Source organism: Leucoraja erinacea, chromosome 18 (genome assembly GCF_028641065.1).
Source record: "Leucoraja erinacea ecotype New England chromosome 18, Leri_hhj_1, whole genome shotgun sequence".
Classification (NCBI taxonomy): Eukaryota; Metazoa; Chordata; class Chondrichthyes; order Rajiformes; family Rajidae; genus Leucoraja; species Leucoraja erinaceus.
Genome location: NC_073394.1, coordinates 33,316,386 through 33,334,863, shown reverse-complemented (window position 1 = coordinate 33,334,863; position 18,478 = coordinate 33,316,386). Strand labels below are relative to the sequence as shown.

The 18,478-nt window shown below is 44.8% G+C and overlaps 1 protein-coding gene across 1 annotated transcript in view; it reads right to left on the bottom strand.

Annotated features, from left to right (window-relative positions):
• Positions 1–7,267, bottom strand: part of tp53i11b (tumor protein p53 inducible protein 11b) — a 99,146-nt gene extending 91,879 nt beyond the window's left edge. Inside the window, exon 1 of the mRNA XM_055649772.1 lies at positions 7,070–7,267. The gene's annotated coding sequence lies outside the window, so the exon portion shown is untranslated. The remainder of the gene's footprint in view (positions 1–7,069) is intronic.
• Between the last annotated feature and the right edge of the window lie 11,211 nt (positions 7,268–18,478).

Genomic DNA, 18,478 nt, shown 5'->3' with positions numbered 1-18,478 from the left:
TCCTTACTTAGAAACATAAAAAATTGGTACAGGATTAGGCCATTCAGCCCTTCAGGCCAGCACCGTCATTCAATAAAATCATGGCTGATCGTCCAAAATCAGTACCCCGTTCCTGCTTTCTCCCCATATTCCTTGAATCCTTACTGCTGCTGTTGACCTATAGTAACTAGGAGCATATTAGCTCCCCTACTTTCCTTAAATCTAATCAAGCATTAACATTCTTCAGTCCCGCCAAAGTTTATTTGTTCAACCCTACCACATTTTTCTCCTAATCTAAACCATCTCCAGGTTACAAATGCTCTACTTACAGACATCTCTGCATATGGATGAGCTCCCATTACATTACTAAATTCAAAACGTACATACTGACAAATGGCAGAACTAGTTTCCTCTCTCTCCACTTCTGGTAATTGTTCTTTTTTTTAAGTCTTATGTACTTTTGATGCTGTTCGTTGTAATATCGTGGAGGCAGAGTTACTGTAATCAAGTGATTTGTGTATTTTCTGATTTATGGACAAAATTGGTTTATGGATGTCTGTTTAAAAAATCCCATTCATTACATAGGGACAGCCTTTTTTCATTTTCAGGTCATTTGCAACTAGCTATTTCAATTTCCTTATAATTCCCTCCTTGAGCCAGGTCTTAGAATCCTTCAGTGCCACCTCAGAGTCGCATGTGACCTCTTTTTACCACACTCCATAAACGTACTTCTGAACCTTCCTTCCCCCCTCCCCTCCACAAACCTCTTGTGCATTTCTCTTATCTGACTCTTCCAGTGTCTGAACTATTTATCACTATCTTTCTCACTGTCATCTATACACTCAACATGTTCTCTCTGTTGTTTTTTCTTGGTCCCTACTCACCACCCAAAAATTAGTTGGACTCCATCTTTCCTGTGACATTACAACCCCACTGCGATATGTTGGCTCCCCTATGTGTGAACAATGTCCATTACCCAAATCTTCAATCACATCAACTCTCGTTCACTGCTGACCCCAGCCTATCAACTACATGACCTCCAGGTCAATCAAACTGCCTGAATCTTCCTTCGCTCCTTAGATGCTGTTGCACCCACTGAGTTTCTCCAGCACATTTGTCAACCTGTCTGAATCTTATTTTGGTTTCGGACCTCACCATTCCCACTCAACCCTGTGATCTCCTGCAATTCTTCACTCTATTATTGGTAACTGAACAGAGCAGCACAAGTAAACAGAAGGAGTAGGCCATATGGTCGCTAAAGTCTTCCCCTCCACCAACTTGATTTCTCTTCTTCTCATCTGTCTACTTACAAAGCTAAAACTGTAGCGACGCCTTTTGGTTAACTTACTCTAATAACTCCTTGAGATTTACAGTGCCACATTTTATTTGCTATTGCTTTTCAGAAGCACGTCTATGTTTTACGTTAAGGACAATGTGTAAATGCATTAATTGCTGATTCAAGAAATAACTACTGGAGATACACAGAATGAGCTCTAAAATAAAGATAGACATAAAATGTTGGAATAACTCAGCGGGTCCCTGGAGAAAATGAATAGGTTGCATTTTCAGGTGAGGGCCGAAAATCACTTTCAAATGACAGTGAAACTCCGATACCTGCGATTGGATTTGCTGGAAATCTTGCCACCTGACTCACTAGGGCTTGTGCTATTTTTCAGTTGCATGTACATGCTACAATGAGTCCAAGAGTTCAAAGAATCTCTACTCAGAGATGGATAAAGCTTTGACTGGGTAATTTTTGCTTCTCAAATCAACTCTTTGATTTCCTCTGGCCTGCCCCTTTAACACTAACTCCAGGAGTAATGATGCTGGCCTTTATTTGGCTGTGTGCTGATGTTCCCGTGCATTTCGTGACGAGACGCTCACACCACTGATCCGCAAAAGGTTCAACTCATTGTTTCCAGCAGAAGAAAAGGGGGAGGGGTGACGTAATTAGCCGGGAGCCAGTACCAGTTGGGTTACACCTGTGCAGCAAACAGGATCTTGGCTCTTAATGTCAGTCTGCGCTGGTCCACACCAGGAGAGTAATTCAATCACTCAGCTTCAATCTCTCAAACCCACCATATCCATCAGTTGCATCTTACCTCCTCATCACAGGTCCACTTAGAACAAGGGATGCCCTGGCAACTTCACTCTCTCTGTTCTACGCCCAGTGGGTATTTTATTATGCCTTATTTTATTGCACTCCATTAAATTATAAATTCCTAAAACAGCTACCAGTACCAGAGATTAAAGAGCAGCTGTCAAAGATCTACATTTAGATACTCTAAACAAAATAGAAATCCAGTTTATGGTTGACAATGCAGTAACACATGAACTCAGGAATGCGTATTCCAGCACTGCACAACATGTATATATACACACACACTTAAAACCACAGGTATTTTTTAATTCCTTCAATGTAGAAAGGTAGTGTTGTATCAAATTATTGCCACTAGAAGCCACTAGAGAATTTATATAGCTTAGACTTACTTAGGACACCTTAGAAAACAGTGAAACAACTGTGAAGGGAGATCTTAAATCAGGCAAACAAGTGTAATCAACAGATAAGCAAACAGCCATTTTGTTACATAAATTAATCTGTTCATGTAATTGACTGAATAACATATAGTTAAAGTGCCTGAAGGTACATCAGCGTCCAGATGTAATCCGTTATCAACAGCAGTAATAACCCCACTCACACGGCACTACTCACAACTCACCAATTAATCTTGACACCTACTTATTGTTCCATGAACAACAAACTCGTCCCAGCTGTCCCACAGGCAGCAATGTGCTAATTACCAGACTAACTGTTTAAGTGACACCACCACACTCTTGGGTGCAACACCAAAATGTCAGCATCATTTACCCGCTCATATATCTGATGTGGAACCAACAGCCACAAGTAATGTCAATGCCATATATTATGTAGAATAATAACCCACTAACTAAAGTCCATAGGCAATGATTCAACAGGTACTGTGGACCATGTGACTGAAATCTCTACATGACTGGACTTCTTGGCTCAGAATTGCAGAGTTTATTGCCCACACTACTTGTCTGTCAGACTTCAGAGACAGAGATCGAGGCGATGTTGAGCCAGACCTTCTGCTCGTTGTTACACAGACTGCAGATGGAGGTCATGCTTGCCTGCTGCTCATCCAAGACCCTGAGCTCTTAATAGAGCAGATGGTTAAGCAACGTGGCCACGTAATGAATGGTAGGGCCTTGGGGAGCATTGAGGAACAGAGGGAACTCGGTGTACAACTGCGTGAGAGTAGTTAAGGTGATGAAGAAGCCATATGGCTACTTGCCTTCTTTAGCTGGGGCACAAAATATAAATGCAAGCGTATATGGAACACCGATTAAGCGACAGCTCTTGTAGTGTGTACAGTTCTGGCTGCCAGAAGCAATTGCACTGAATAGAGTGCAGGGGAGATTTACCAGGATGCTGTCTAGGTTCTTGATTAGTAAAGGTGTCAAAGGTTACAGGGTGAAGGCAGGAGATTGGGGTTTAGAGGGAAAAATAGATCAGTCATGATTGAATGCCAGAGCAGACTTGATGGGCCGAATGGCCTAATTCTGTTCCTATGACATGAACCTTTGCCTACGATGGAATACTAGTTATGGCTGGACTAACTGGGCTCGTTTCCCTTGGAGCTGAGTAGTCTGACGAGGGAGTTCTGATGAAGCTGTACAAAACTATGAGAGGCGTAGATAGTAAAAATATTTTTCCCCTTAGTTATCTATGACCATAGGGAATTGAGCAAGAGGTTTAGAGGGAATATTAGAAATAATTATTTCCCCTAGAGGATGATTAAATTCTGCATCACACAGTGCCCAAGAGGAATGATGGAGACAAAGACTCTCACAACATTTAATGAGTATTTAAACAAGAACTGGACTCAGCAAGGCATAGAAAGCTGCAGACCAAGTGGTGGTAAAGTAGAATTAGCATAGATCAGGAATGTGTTGACCAGCAGAGACATGGTGGGCTGAAGGGCCTATTTGCATGCTGCATTCCCCTGTGCCTGACAGATACATGATGCGACGTGCCACAATGTCACTGGGCAGTGCCATGGGGACACGCTGACATTGGAGGCTGGAATGACGTCACCCTGGGGATCAATGCAATGGCCGCGGGCACCACACCACATCCATTCCGATTGCCCTGCCAACGCAAACCTTTCCTCGCCTCTCTTCAATCCCAGCTGAGGGGTGGAGGTTTGCAGTTCTGTAGCTGCCTCCTCACCCAGGGATATTTGCCAACCCACAACAATCCCAGGCCATCCGCAACCAATACCCCTGGCCTTCAGGGCTCGGACAGCCGCCCCTCTCTAACATGTGGCCACCACACGCAGTCAAAGCTGGGATGACCCATTAAAGGGTCAAACCCTGTATCTGGTGGCGCTGTATGGATGCACGGGACTGGCGACACAACTAGTTCTCATTTTATTCCGAATAAAATTTTGCCTTAATTTTTTTTATTATTGTTAACCCACGATTTTAATAACTTTAACCCTATTTATTTAAGCAGCAACCTGTCCTTTCACTACACCCAGCACAGCACTGACAACCCCCCCCCCAGGTTAACTTAACTAGGTTTCTCAATCAGTCTGAGCTGATGCAGGAAACAGTGAAGACTGCCCAGACAATGGGAACTGGCACCACACACCGTAGCCACACCAGCTCTAGTGCAGGATCGTCCACCTGTAGTTCCCCTCACTGTACCCTCCTCTCCTCCCCCCCGCCCTTCAGAGCCACTGTCCCATGTATGGCCACAGGTGTAAAATCCCCAGCTGGAAGTGGGTAAATCATTCTCTGTGCAAAATGTTCACTGTGCATGTACCGGGTTACTAGACTAATATTTATAAAACATTTGCAGAAGAACTAATGGGAGAAGTTCAATGCCTGGTAGGCTGTTGGTAGCCGCTGACTAGGCCAGTGCCCAAGGTAGATCCTCGGGCTGGTTGGCTCAAGAGAGTGATGGGATTGGGAGCGCTAAAGGGCCTGTCCCACTTTCACGACCTAATTCACGGCCTCTGCCGAGTTTGCCCTTGACTCGTACTAGCAGCATAGTCGTCACGAGGTCGTAGGTAGGTGGTAGCAGGTCGTGATGCTAGTCGTAGGTACTCGTTGCATCAAGTAGGTCGGGTGTTTTTTCAACATGATGAAAAATGTCCACGAGTAAAAAAGATGGTGAATTAGGTCGTGAAAGTGGGACAGGCCCTTAACATGTCAGGAGTCCTCCCTCTGTACCACTCGCTGGAGCCTCTACAAGAGACCCATGCAGTTCCCAGCAGGGTCTCTGGAACCTACCCACACCACACAAAGCAACAGCCAAGAGTACATCACCTTGCTTGAGATCAAAGGAGTTCCCAGGCAACTGGGATATCTTAGATGGACACAAAATGCTGGAGTAACTCAGTTTTTCTGGAGAGATGTAAAGGGTGACGTTTTGGTTTGGCACCCTCTTCAGACTGAGAGTCAGGAGAGGGGACTAGAGATATGGAAGGGCAACGTGTGAAAACGACAGATCAAAGCAGATGAGGCTCAAGGAAATGTAGAATGGTTCATTGTTAACGGGGAGGAAATGGTATATCATCTCCCTCAGCACTGCTCGAGTTATTTACAACAATACTTGCTCCCGAGACACACACCTCTTCTCTGTACACCCTGGCTAAATACATAGCAACACCCTCAGTGTACTGGAGCCCCTCACTGTCTATCCCCTCGCCATCCAGGGGTACAAAATCTCTGTTCCAGAGGGAGTCACTCACTCAGCCCACAGAAATGCTCACCAAGATGCCTATCCACACTAGTTCTATTTGACTGCGTTTGGCCCCTATTCCATGTATCTGTCTAAATGTTTTTTAAACACTGATTGTACCTGCCTCTACCACCTCCTCTGGCAGCTAATTCCACATACCCATCAACCTGTGTGAAAAACATGCTCCTCGGGTCTCCTTCAAATAATCCCCTCACACCTTAAAGCTATGCCCTCGAGTGTTATAACCACCTACCCAGGGGCAAAGACAGTCACCATTAACCCCACATGATTTTATAAACTTCTGAGGTTGAGGCGGAGGCACATCATTCTTTCTCTGGGAATCCGTCAAGTCTGTCTGTTCTACTGTCAGTCTCTGTGTCTATCTCCCCCTCTCTCGGAGTCTTGCGGTCATTCTTCTCCCATGGCCAATAAGTCACTGTCCGTTTGTCAAGTACTCTCCCCACCCAGGGGTCAGGAACACACAGTCTCTCTCTTCCTCTGTCTTGTGGTCACTCACACACACACACAGTATTGTGGTATCTCTCTCTCACACACACACACATACTTTCACTTTGATCACTTTCTCACACACACACACGTACATACAGTTTTGTGGTCACTCTCACACACACACACACACACATATATATATATATATATACACAGTTTTGTAGGTAGACAAAAATGCTGGAGAAACTCAGCGGGCGAGGCAACATCTATGGAGCGAAGGAACTCCAGTCTGAAGAAGGGTCTCGACCCGAAACGTTGCCTACTTCCTTCGCTCCATAGATGCTGCCTCACCCGCTGAGTTTCTCCAGCACTTTTGTCTACCTTCGATTTTCCAGCATCTGCAGTTTCTTCTTAAACAAAATACAGTTTAGTGGTCACCCTCAGACATACACATATATACAGTTTTATGGTCATTCTCACACACATATATATATATATATATATAGTTTAGTGGTCACTCTCTCGCACATATAGTCTTGTGGTCTCTCTCTCTCTCGCACACATACATACACACACTCACGCACAGAGTCCTGTGGTCACTCTCCCGTTCTCTCTCGGAGTCTGTGACTGTTCCGGACACAACTACTCTCATCCCCACGACTCGTGTCCATACTGGAGTTGGCGACAGACTGCTGGCGTGCATGGCCCGCTGGACTGGGAGTCGCCCACCCTTGTACTGTCCCGGGTCACTCTCCCACCCGGCTTCCGGGCACCAAAGTTCGCAGCACTTAGTTGCTTGGGATGAGTTCAGGCACCAAGCTCCCGCCGCGGTGTCAGGCTGCTGCTGCTGCAGCGAGCAGAGTCACTCACCTGGGGAGTGTGGGCACTGGCATACACACTGTGCCGCCCGGGATCCCGCGTGTGCCCGCTGCCAGCGCTGACTTGCACTCTACTCCAGTCTGGTCCACTCCACTAGACTCCAGTCCAGGGCGATGCCGGGCAGCAGCAGCAGCCTGCACTGCACCCAGAGCAGCGCACTGAGCCCCAGCGCACTACCCACAGTAGACGCGCACTCCTACCGTATTACCTCGGCGACGGGAGTATACCAGGGCGAGTCTCATAAGAGATGCGCACTCCCACCGTATAACTTCCAAAAAGCAGTGCAATTCATCCCATAGACGCAGACTCGCTGCTATATTATTTCTAGAGGAATTCACCTTGTAGAGGAAGATCACATTGCTGATTACATCCAGTGAATGGGGAAAAACCCACCTTTGAATCCCGTGGGTAGACAAAACAATGCTGGAGAAACTCTTCACTCCGTAGATGCTACCTCACCCGCTGAGTTTCTCCAGCATTTTTTGTCTACCTCCGATTGTTCCATAATCTGCAGCTCTTTCTGAAACAGCTTTGAATCCCGTTACTGTTTTATCTCCAGCGATGGGGACAGAGTACTCAATCTCCAGTTGTCTCCAGTACAGTCTAGGACAGCAAAGTAAAGCAACTGGTAGACCCAAACCTTCCTTCCACAATACTTATAGTAACCTTCTCCTGGGTAAAGGCTAGATGCAGGAAGATTGTTCCCGATGTTGGGGAAGTCCAGGACAAGGGGTCACAGTTTAAGGATAAAGGGCAAATCCTTTAGGACCGAGATGAGAAAAACATTTTTCACACAGAGAGTGGTGAATCTCAGGAACTCTCTGCCACAAAAGGTAGTTGAGGCCAGTTCATTGGCTATATTTAAGAGGGAATTACATGTGGCCTTTGTGGCTAAAGGGATCAGGGGGTATGGAGAGAAGGCAGGTACAGGATACTGAGTTGGATGATTAGCCATGATCATATTGAATGGCAGTGCAGGCTCGAAGGGCCGAATGGCCTACTCCTGCACCTATTTTCTATGTTTCTATAACAAGAGGAGTTGAGTATAAGAGCAAAGAGGTCCTTCTGCAGTTGTACAGGGCCCTAGTGAGACCACACCTGGAGTATTGTGTGCAGTTTTGGCCCCTAATTTGAGGAAGGACATTCTTGCTATTGAGGGAGTGCAGCGTAGGTTCACAAGGTTAATTCCCAGGATGGCGGGACTGTCATGTGCTGAGAGAATGGAGCGGCTGGGCTTGTATACTCTGGAATGTAGAAGGATGAGAGGGAATCTTATTGAACATATAAGATTATTAAGGGTTTGGACACGCTAGAGGCAGGGAACATGTTCCCGATGTTGGGAGAGTCCAGAACTAGGGGCCACAGCTTAAGAATAAGGGGTAAGGCATTTAGAAAGGAGATGAGGAAACACTTTTTCACACAGAGGGTTGTGAGTCTGTGGAATTCTCTGCCTCAGAGGACGGTGGAGGCCGGTACTATGGATACTTTCAAGAGAGAGCTTGATAGGGCTCTAGCCATGGGATATGGGGAGAAGACAGGAACGGGGTATTGATTGTGTATGATCACATTGAATGGTGGTGCTGGCTCGAAGGACCGAATGGCCTACTCCTGCACCTATTATCTATTGTCTATTGTCTAATGGTAATGCTCAGGGATGAAGAAAGACTCCGTGTCCATGAATTCCTGTAGTGATTGAAGTCGGGACCACAGACCCTTCCATAGACGGGAAGAATACAGAAAACATTTACAAGGATGTTGTGAGGACTCAGAGTGGTTGAGTTATAGTGACAGGCTAGGACCATATTCCTTAAGGTGTAGGGGACTGAAGAGTGATCTTTCAGGTGTATATAGTAAACCCTCGTTTTTCGAACGGTTAACGGGTTTCGGTTATAGCAGACCACCACAACCTCCATCACCACAGTTGCTATCACAGTCGCTACCAACACCGTCGCCTCCATTCAATGTGATCATGGCTGATCATACACAACGTCACCCATTCATGTTCTCCAGAGATGTTGCCTGACCCACTGAGTTCCTCCAGCACTTTGTGCCCTTTTGTGTATTAACCATATAATAACCATATAACAATTACAGCACGGAAACAGGCCATCTCGACCCTTCTAGTCCGTGCCGAACACGTATTCTCCCATAGTCCCAAACACCTGCGTTCAGACCATAACCCTCCATTCCTTTCCCGCCCATATAACTATCCAATTTATTTTTAAATGATAAAAACGAACCTGCCTCCACCACCTTCACTGGAAGCTCATTCCACACAGCCATCACTCTCTGAGTAAAGAAGTTCTCCCTCATGTTACCCCCAAACTTCTGTCCCTTAATTCTCAAGTCATGTCCCCTTGTTTGAATCTTCCCTACTCTCAGTGGGAAAAGCTTATCCACGTCAACTCTGTCTATCCCTCTCATTATTTTAAAGACCTCTATCAAGTCCCCCCTTAACCTTCTGCGCTCCAAAGAATAAAGCCCTAACTTGTTCAACCTTTCCCTGTAACTTAGTTGCTGAAACCCAGGCAACATTCTAGTAAATCTCCTCTGTACTCTCTCTATTTTGTTGACATCCTTCCTATAATTAGGCGACCAAAATTGTACACCATACTCCAAAATTGGCCTCACCAATGCCTTGTACAATTTTAACATTACATCCCAACTTCTATACTCAATGCTCTGATTTATAAAGGCCAGCACACCAAATGCTTTCTTTACCACCCTATCTACATGAGATTCCACTTTCAGGGAACTGTGCACAGTTATTCCCAGATCCCTCTGTTCACCTGCATTCTTCAATTAATCAGCATCTGCATTCCTTTGTTTCTTCTATTAATACAATGATCACTCCTCCCCCCCGTGGTCCGTTATAATGAGGATTTACTGTAATATCATGACGGACAGGTGAATGCACAGTCTTTTTCCCAGGTTGAGGAATGATTAAATAGAGGCCTTGACTTAAGCAGGGACAGATGGAAGGGACAGATTTCCTCCGTTCTCTTCAGAATCACTTGATCTACTTCAGTTTCACTGCAGTGAAGCGGAGAAAGAAGGCAGACACCTGTGTGAACCGCAGGCACACGCTCAGATGAAAAGTGTCAGAGATGAACCACATATTCAGGGTCTGGGCATTGTTGACATAGCCAGCATTCATTGTCCTTCTGCCACTGCCCTTGATAAGGTGGTGGTAAGCCGCCTTCTTGAACCATTGGAGTGTAGTTGATTAGCAAAGTCCAGAATTCAGATCCAATGATGATGAAAGAGCAGCAATATTCTTCCAAGGCAGGATGGTGTGTGACTTGGTGTGGAACCTGAAGGTGGTGGTGTACTCATGCAGCAGCTGTTCTTGTCATTCTTGATGGTGGGGGTCGTGGGTGTGGGAGGTGCTCTCGCAGTAGCCTGAGTAAGTAACTACAGAGCCTTTTGGAAATGGTACACACTGTAACCACCCTACACGAGTGGAGGAGGGAATGAATGTTTAGATTGGTGGATGGGGCGACAATCAGATGGGGCAATTTCTCCTGAAACATACTGAGCGTCTTGAGATAGACACAAAACGCTGGAGTAACTCAGCGGAACAGGCAGCATCTCTGGAGAGAAGGAATGGGTGACATTTCGGGTTGAGACCCTTCTTCTGAAGAAGAGAAGCTGAGTTACTCCAGCTTTTTGGTGTCCATCTTCGGTTTAAACCAGCATCTGCAGTTCCTTCCTACACTGAGCACATTGAGGGTAGGAGTGGGTAAGGCGTGCAGGTCAACCGTGAAACACTTCAGGGAGAAGCACGGCAAGTAGCACGAAAGCCACGGTGTAACCTGAGGAAAGAATGGCTCATATTCACAGTGGTTGAAGGCTATGACATCCCGAAGGAAAATGGGAATGGACAGGTTTTTCAGTGTTCTTTGAGAATCTGAATGAAGTAAAAAGGTTCAAGATTTGGAACACAGTCATGGAAGTGCATCATAATGTGTCTGAATGTTTAGTTTTAATTGAGAAGTAATTGTGCAAGGGATTTAATATTATGATAATATTAGGAAGTGTAACCAATCATCAACCAAAGTGAGGATAGACACATAAAGCTGCAGTTCCCCTGTGGGTCAGACAGCATCCCTGGAGAAAAATAGGTGACTTTTCACCTTTTGGTGGTAAGCCAAAGAGACCCATGCATGGAAGCATGTATAAGGCCTCAAAATAAAGAGTCAATGTCTGGATTCAGCTTGGAATAATGAGGTGAGCAGTGATCTAATTGCTACATCTGACAAATGGATCCATTCATTCAGGACCTCGGGTACGTCCCTCAGAACCTGTCAAATGTGGAAAGACAAAAATGTAGACAGCCTTCTCCACGCTATTTGACTAGCTCTACAAGGTTGAGCAAATTAAACTCACACAGCAGAGTGAACTGTGGTCATTCAGCAAACATCAAGCGAGATCGCTGTGAGCCAGAGTCTGAATAAAGGCATCAAAGCTCGCAGCGTCACTAATCATGCCTATCATGGACTGTATTCCAAATATCATTTTGTACTAATGTCGTGTTTTTGCATGATCTTTTTCTTTTGTAGAATTTGTGTAATTAATATATAATTTATGTTTTTATATGTTGTGATGCTGCTGGAAGCAAGATTTCCAGTGAGCGAATTCGTGGCAGCAGAAGCTTCCAGAGCATGGCCGCTGCCTACAGGGGATGGCCGCGGCATCAGCCCCCCGTGGCACAATGCAAGACCCAGTGGACCACGACATGCAGGGGGAAGCTGCCGAGCCGACCCCTGCTTGGAGAATCCGATGAACCGCGGGCTGGAAGGGGGAACCTGCCGAGTGGACCCATGCTCGTTCCATGAAGACCAAATACCTGGAGGTTGGAGCCAGCGATGACGGGCATGATGGTATGAGGAGCGAGGAGGAGAGGAGAGTAGAGATAACCGGGGTCTGACCCACTGCGCCCTTGAGGTCAGCTGTGGAAGGTTCCCCTGAAGCACAAAGGTGGATGGGCAAGGAGAAAGTTGTTGGTTGGCAGATCAACCCCGTCCCAGGGAAGGCTGGAGGCCCGCATGGGGCTTGCCTGGAATGGGCACCACTCATAATACCCAGAGTGTGGTCTGAACTTTGAAAAAAGCGCCTCTAGCACACAAGGTCAGTGGACTATTTATGTACTACGGGTGCTGTCTGTATGGAGTTTGTACGTTCTCCCCGTGACTGAATGAGTTTTCTCCGGATAATAATAATAATAATAATAATAATCTTTATTTATATAGCACTTTTCAACAAAACCAGTATTTGAACCAAAGTGCTTTACAGAGTTTGATTAAATTAATAGAACAGACCAAATGTCAATATATCCATACAAAAACAAAAAAGAGAAAAAAGAAAAAAAGACACAGAACAGTACACTATAGAAATCAACATGAAACGTCCCCCCACAGCAGAATTCACTGTGAGGGAAGGCACTAAAAATATCCAGGATGCTTCGATCTCCTCACCTCCCTTCAAAGACTTACAGGTTTGTTGGTTGTTTGGCTTCAATAAGTTGTAAAATTGTCCCGAGAGTGTGTAGGTTAGTGTATGGGGTGATCACTGATCGGTGCAGATTTGGTAGGCCGAAGATCCTGTTTCCACGTTGTATCTCTAAAAAAGTCTAAAACAGTTCTGTCCACAGCTGCCCAACCTAACATTTTTCACATTAACAGTAATAATTAACAATAGCAATCTTCACATCAGTAGAATAGTCATGCACAGGAACTCAACTACAACTCAACTCAAAATGCATATGCTGAAGATGATGGTAAACTAAACCAATCTCTCTGCCTGCACATGATCCACATCCTTCCATTATGTGCCTATTTCAAAGCTTCTTAAACACCTCAAATGTATTTGTTGCCACCACCACCCCTGGCAGTGGGTTTCAGGCACTTGTCTAAGTAACTTTCTGCTCACATCCTCGTTAAACTGGTATTTGACATTTGCTCCCTGGGAAAAAAAAAGATACTGACTGTCTACCCTATCCATGCCTCTCAGAATTTTACAATCTTCAATCAGGTCTTGCTTCAGTTTCCAAAGCTCCAGAGAAAACAATCCACTTCCCCCAATAGCAAAAACCCTCTAATCCAGGTAGCGTTCTGGTAAATGGTTTCTGCACTTTCTCCAAGCACTTCACCTCCTTATATTGAAGCAACCAGAACTGTGCACAATACTCCAAATCTGACCAGCATTTTATAAAGACGCAACCCAACTTCCTGACTCTTATACTCAATGCCCTGACCAAAGAAGAAGTACCACAGCTTTACCATTCTACCACGCAGAGAGTGGTGATCTCTGGAACTCTCTGCCACAGAGGGGGGCCATAGATTTGTTAGATGTGGCCCTCCAATGGAGGCAGGTCCTCGTGGATATCAGCCATCATTGAAGCGGTGCAGGCTCGAAGGGGACTCCTGCCTAATTTCTATGTTTCACTTTGATACTATGTTCATATAGATGTAGAACTCCAAGATTCTCTTTACATCAAAGCTGTTGGCCTGCCACAATGTGTATACACCTCCCAATGTGTAACACCTCAAACTTGATCAGATTAAACTCTACTGCCATTCCTCCACTTTATCTGCAATTGATCTATATCCTGCAGGTACACAAAATATCCTCCTATATTCTTCATACCCCTATATCCTGCAGTATCTGCATTCCAATCATTTTTGTGATGTCTGCAAATGTTTGAACCAACCATCCACGTTTTCATCCCAGTTATTTATACACACAAAACAAACAACAGAGCACCCAGCACTGACCCCTCTGGACAACACTGGCCACAGACCACCAGCCAGAATAATATCCTTCCACCACTACTCTCTGCTTTCTATGTGTAAGCCAGTTCTGAATCTAAACGGCCAACACATTCATGTTGAATGCATTGCATAATTGCAAAATGTTTTGTTTCTCTGCAAGGAGCTAGTATAGCCTCAGGAGCTAGGGGCCTCCTTATGTATCCGAACAATTCTATGATCCTTATCCATTGTGATTCAGGTGAACTGGGGGACACTATCACAGGAGTATCATTATTCATTACCATGTAATAAAATCCAACAAAATTGAGCCTAGACTTGCAAATAATGCATGGACCCACAAAATGCTGTTGTGTTCTTTACAAGAGGCATGACTCAAGTGGAGAGTTGATACACATGGAAAGGAATTATTTCAGATGGACTGACTTAAGCATGCAGAGCACCTCACGGCTGCAAAACGAGTTTTAAATTTTTTTCTCCCCAATGTGTAACTCAGACCTGAAGTCTTTACATGTGTACGTAGCACGGTAACTTTGGCCTGGTGACTTAATGGAAGGTATGCTTTGGAAACCCTTTTATGTTATGTTATGTTATTTATTTTATGCTGCCTGACCAGCTGAGTTACTCCAGCATTTTTTGTCTATCTTCAGTGTAAACCAACATCTGCAGGTCCTTCTGACACATACCAAGGAGGTTTCCTTATCAGAATGTCATGAGGATTATCCAGGGAATTGCGGGGCTGCATGGAATTTCTGGCTCAATGTGTCTGGGAAAAGAATATACAACCTAATCTACGAACTACATTTGGCTTATAGCTTATGTAATAAATGACTTGAGCTGAGTGGGAGACCAAGGAGGAGTTTTTATGCAGTGCCTTATCATGATACTAAATGCACTGTCTGAAAGGGGGTGGAAATTTTGGTCCAAGCTGATGATCACACAGAATTAATTAACTGAATCCCGCAAATTCTTTATGAAGAAATATTTTGTTGCAACAAAGAAAATCAAACTGGAATTACTTGTGTATAGCTCAACAACTCTGATATGATAGATCTAATTTTAGTTTAGTTTAAAGATACAGCGCAGAAACAGACCCTTCACCCCAGCGAGACCGTACCAACCAGCGACCAACCTGTACACTAACATTATACTACACACTAGGTATCATTTACTATATCTACCAAAGCCAATTAACTTACAAACCTGTAAGTGTGGGAGGAAACCGGAGCACCTGGAGGAAACCCATGCAGTCATAGGGAGAACGTACCAACTCTGGACAGACAGCACACGTAGTCAGGATCAAACCTGGGTCTCTGGCGCTGTTGGACAGCAACTCTACTACTGCGTCACTGTGCCACCCCGTGTGTCTAATGTTTTTAGAAATATAGCATGGAAACAGGCCCTTCAGCCCATCAAGTTCTTGTCAATCATCGATCATCCATTCACACTTTCTAATGGTTGTTTGATTTTTGTGACATTTAGAACAGGACATCCAAGATATTATACCCATAACTCAGAGTAGGCAATGCTGTGTGGGTATTATACACTTATATCATACAGTATCGAGAGTATAACAAGAGGATTTGAGTATATTGGTAAAGAGGTCCTTATGCAAACCATATCTGGAGTATTGTGTGCAGTTTTGGTCTCCTAATTTGAGGAAGGACATCCTTCCTATTGAGGTAGGTTCACGAGGTTAATCCCCGGGATAGCGGGACTGTCATATGAGGAAAGATTGGAAAGACTGTGCTTGTATTCACTGGAATTTAGAAGGATGAGGGGATATCTTATAGAGACGTGTACAATTATAAAAGGACTGGACAAGCTAGATTCAGGAAAAATGTTCCCAATGTTGGGGGAGCCCAGAACCAGGGGCCACAGTCTAAGAATAAAGGGGAGGCCATTTAAAACTGAGATGAGATAAAACTTTTTCACCCAGGATGTTGTGGATTTGTGGAATTCTCTGCCACAGAAGGCAGTAGAGGCCAATTCACTGGATGAATTTAAAAGAGAGTTAGATGGAGCTCTAGGGGCTAGCGGAATCAAGGGATATGGGGAGAAGGCAGACACGAGTAACTGATTCTGGATGATCAGCCATGATCACAATGAATGGCGGTGCTGGCTCAAAGTGCCAAATGGCCTCCTCCTGCACCTATTTTCTATGTTTCTAGTATCATAGAATCATATATAGCATGAAAACATGGGTTTTGGCCAAACCTGTCCATGCAGACCAAGATACTTTGTTTAAACATGTCCCATTTGCCCACCATTGGCCCATATCCCTCCAAGTGTTTTTATCCAGTTACCTGTCTGAATGTGTTTTAAATGTTGTTATTGTACCTGCCTCAACTACTTCTTGTTGAAAAACTTTTGTTGCATGCTAACCACAGCAGAAAGATAATACATGATTACAAGTGAACGATCCACAGTGTACAGATACATGAGAAAGGGAATAAAGTGAATAACATTTAGTGCAAGGTAAAGTCCAGTAAAGTTCAATCAAAAATAGTCAGAGGGTCTCCAATGAGGTAGATAGTAGTCTAGGACTGCTCTCTAGTTGTTGATAGGATGGTCCAGTTGCCTCATTACAGCTGGGAAGGAACTGTCCCTGATTCTATAGGTGTTCGTTTTCACACTTCTTTCTATACCTTTTGCCTGATGGGAGAAGGAGAAGAGGGAGCGGCCAGGGTGCGACTCGTAATTGATAATGCTGCTGGCCTTGCCGAGGCAGCAGGAAGTATAAATGGAGTCATGGAAGGGAGGTTGGTTTGTGATGGTGATGGTCCACAATTCTCTGCAATTTCTTGCGGTTTTGGATGGAGCTGTTCCCAAACCAAGCTGTGATGCATCCCGGTAAAATGCTTTCTACGGTGCAAGCTTGCTCTCCTTGGATCCCATGCAATCTTGAAGCAATCTGACATCTTAATTATGTAAGTAGTGAGGATGTAATATACAGCTCTAACATATAAATATTTTATAAATAGCTTAAAATAACTTTCAAACTCAAAGGCGGATATAGAGCAATCAAATAAAGATAAATACTTGCAGACATTGAAAAGTAAAGGTTGATATATTGATTATTATAATTTTAGTCCATTAAAAGCTCAGTTTGAAGCTTGGTGTATAAAGGAAGTTTATTGCCCATCAGTAATGTCGGTCTGCAGCTGGTGAATGCAGATAGAGCTGAACATTATCCCAGGTTCAAATACAAGGCATTCAGTTTTGCTTTTTCGAAAGTCAGATCCCGGTCTCATGTAAACAACCCTTTGCTATAAGTTCCGACTGTTGCAATTCCATTGCAAAGTGAGGCATGAGAGGAGGCAATTTTAACTTGCCTGTGGGAATCTGCCTTGAGGAGTCGGGAAGGGCAGGTTGCTATGGAGACCTGACATTGGGCTCAATCCTTTCTTTTAGGAGTCATTTATCCATAGCTGCCACTTTGCTACCCCTTCCCCAATTAGGTTTGGGGGATGGGGTCGCTGCTATGATATTTGTTACAATGGGATTTCACTATCTGTTCCTTCTGCTGTCTGGATTTTTGAATGTAATGCAATCATTAACCGGCAGATAGACACGAAAAGCTGCAGTAACTCAGCGGGCCAGACTGTATCTGGAGAAAAGGAATAGGTGACGTTCCGGGTCCTCAGACATTAACCAGACTCTGCCTCCCCACCATTTGTCCTCTCCATCTCTCCCCTTGCAGTAGAGACCGATTCTCTCCTGCTTCCATATCCATGGCCTAGTGAAATGAATTCACTCTTTTATGGTCTGACTTCAGAACCCTCTTAATCTTTTTTGTCATCTTTCTGAAATGATGAACCTGTCAACTGCCACCTCCGCGCATTTGATGTCTTTTGTGCGCTGCTAGACAAAAGTTATAATTATGCACAGAGGCTTAATGTCTGGTTTGGAAAGCTGAGTCGGTATATTACACAAGGAAGTGCTCAGATCCTGTCAACTTTCCTGACATCAAAACACCATTAAACAAATGCCTCACTGCTTTGCAAGGCAAGGATCCCTGTGGTCCGCTGTCAGCTGCAAAGCTGTGACCTAGGCAGCATAGGTCACAACAGAGGCCTTTCCACATACCCCAGCTGGAGCTCAGCATAAACAATGGGTGTCAGTGTTTGATGACACCACAGCAAGTGTGACAACAAACTGCCAGAAAGGAGGCAGGTGGTTAAAAAGGGATGTCAATAGGGTGGCTGATCTGGCAGACAAATGACAGAAGCTTTAAAATGTAGAATGGCAGGAAGAAAAGAATAATAAATCATGGAAATCTACATCAGAAGGTAAGGGGTGCCAGCTGCAGGTCTATGAGCACTCTTGCCTCTGAAACAGAACTCACATGAGAAACGCAAACACTTATGCCCTTTGTCCCACTTAGGAAACCTGAACGGAAACCTCTGGAGACTTTGCGCCCCACCCGAGGTTTCCGTGCAGTTCCTGGAGGTTCCTGGAGGTTTTTGTCAGTCTCCCTACTTGCTTCCACTACCTGCAACCTCCGGCAACCACCTGCAACCTCCGGGAACCACACAGAAACCTTGGGTGGGGCGCAAAGTCTCCAGAGGTTTCTGTTCAGGTTTCCTAAGTGGGACAGGGGCATTAGGGTGGTATAGGGGTGCAGCAG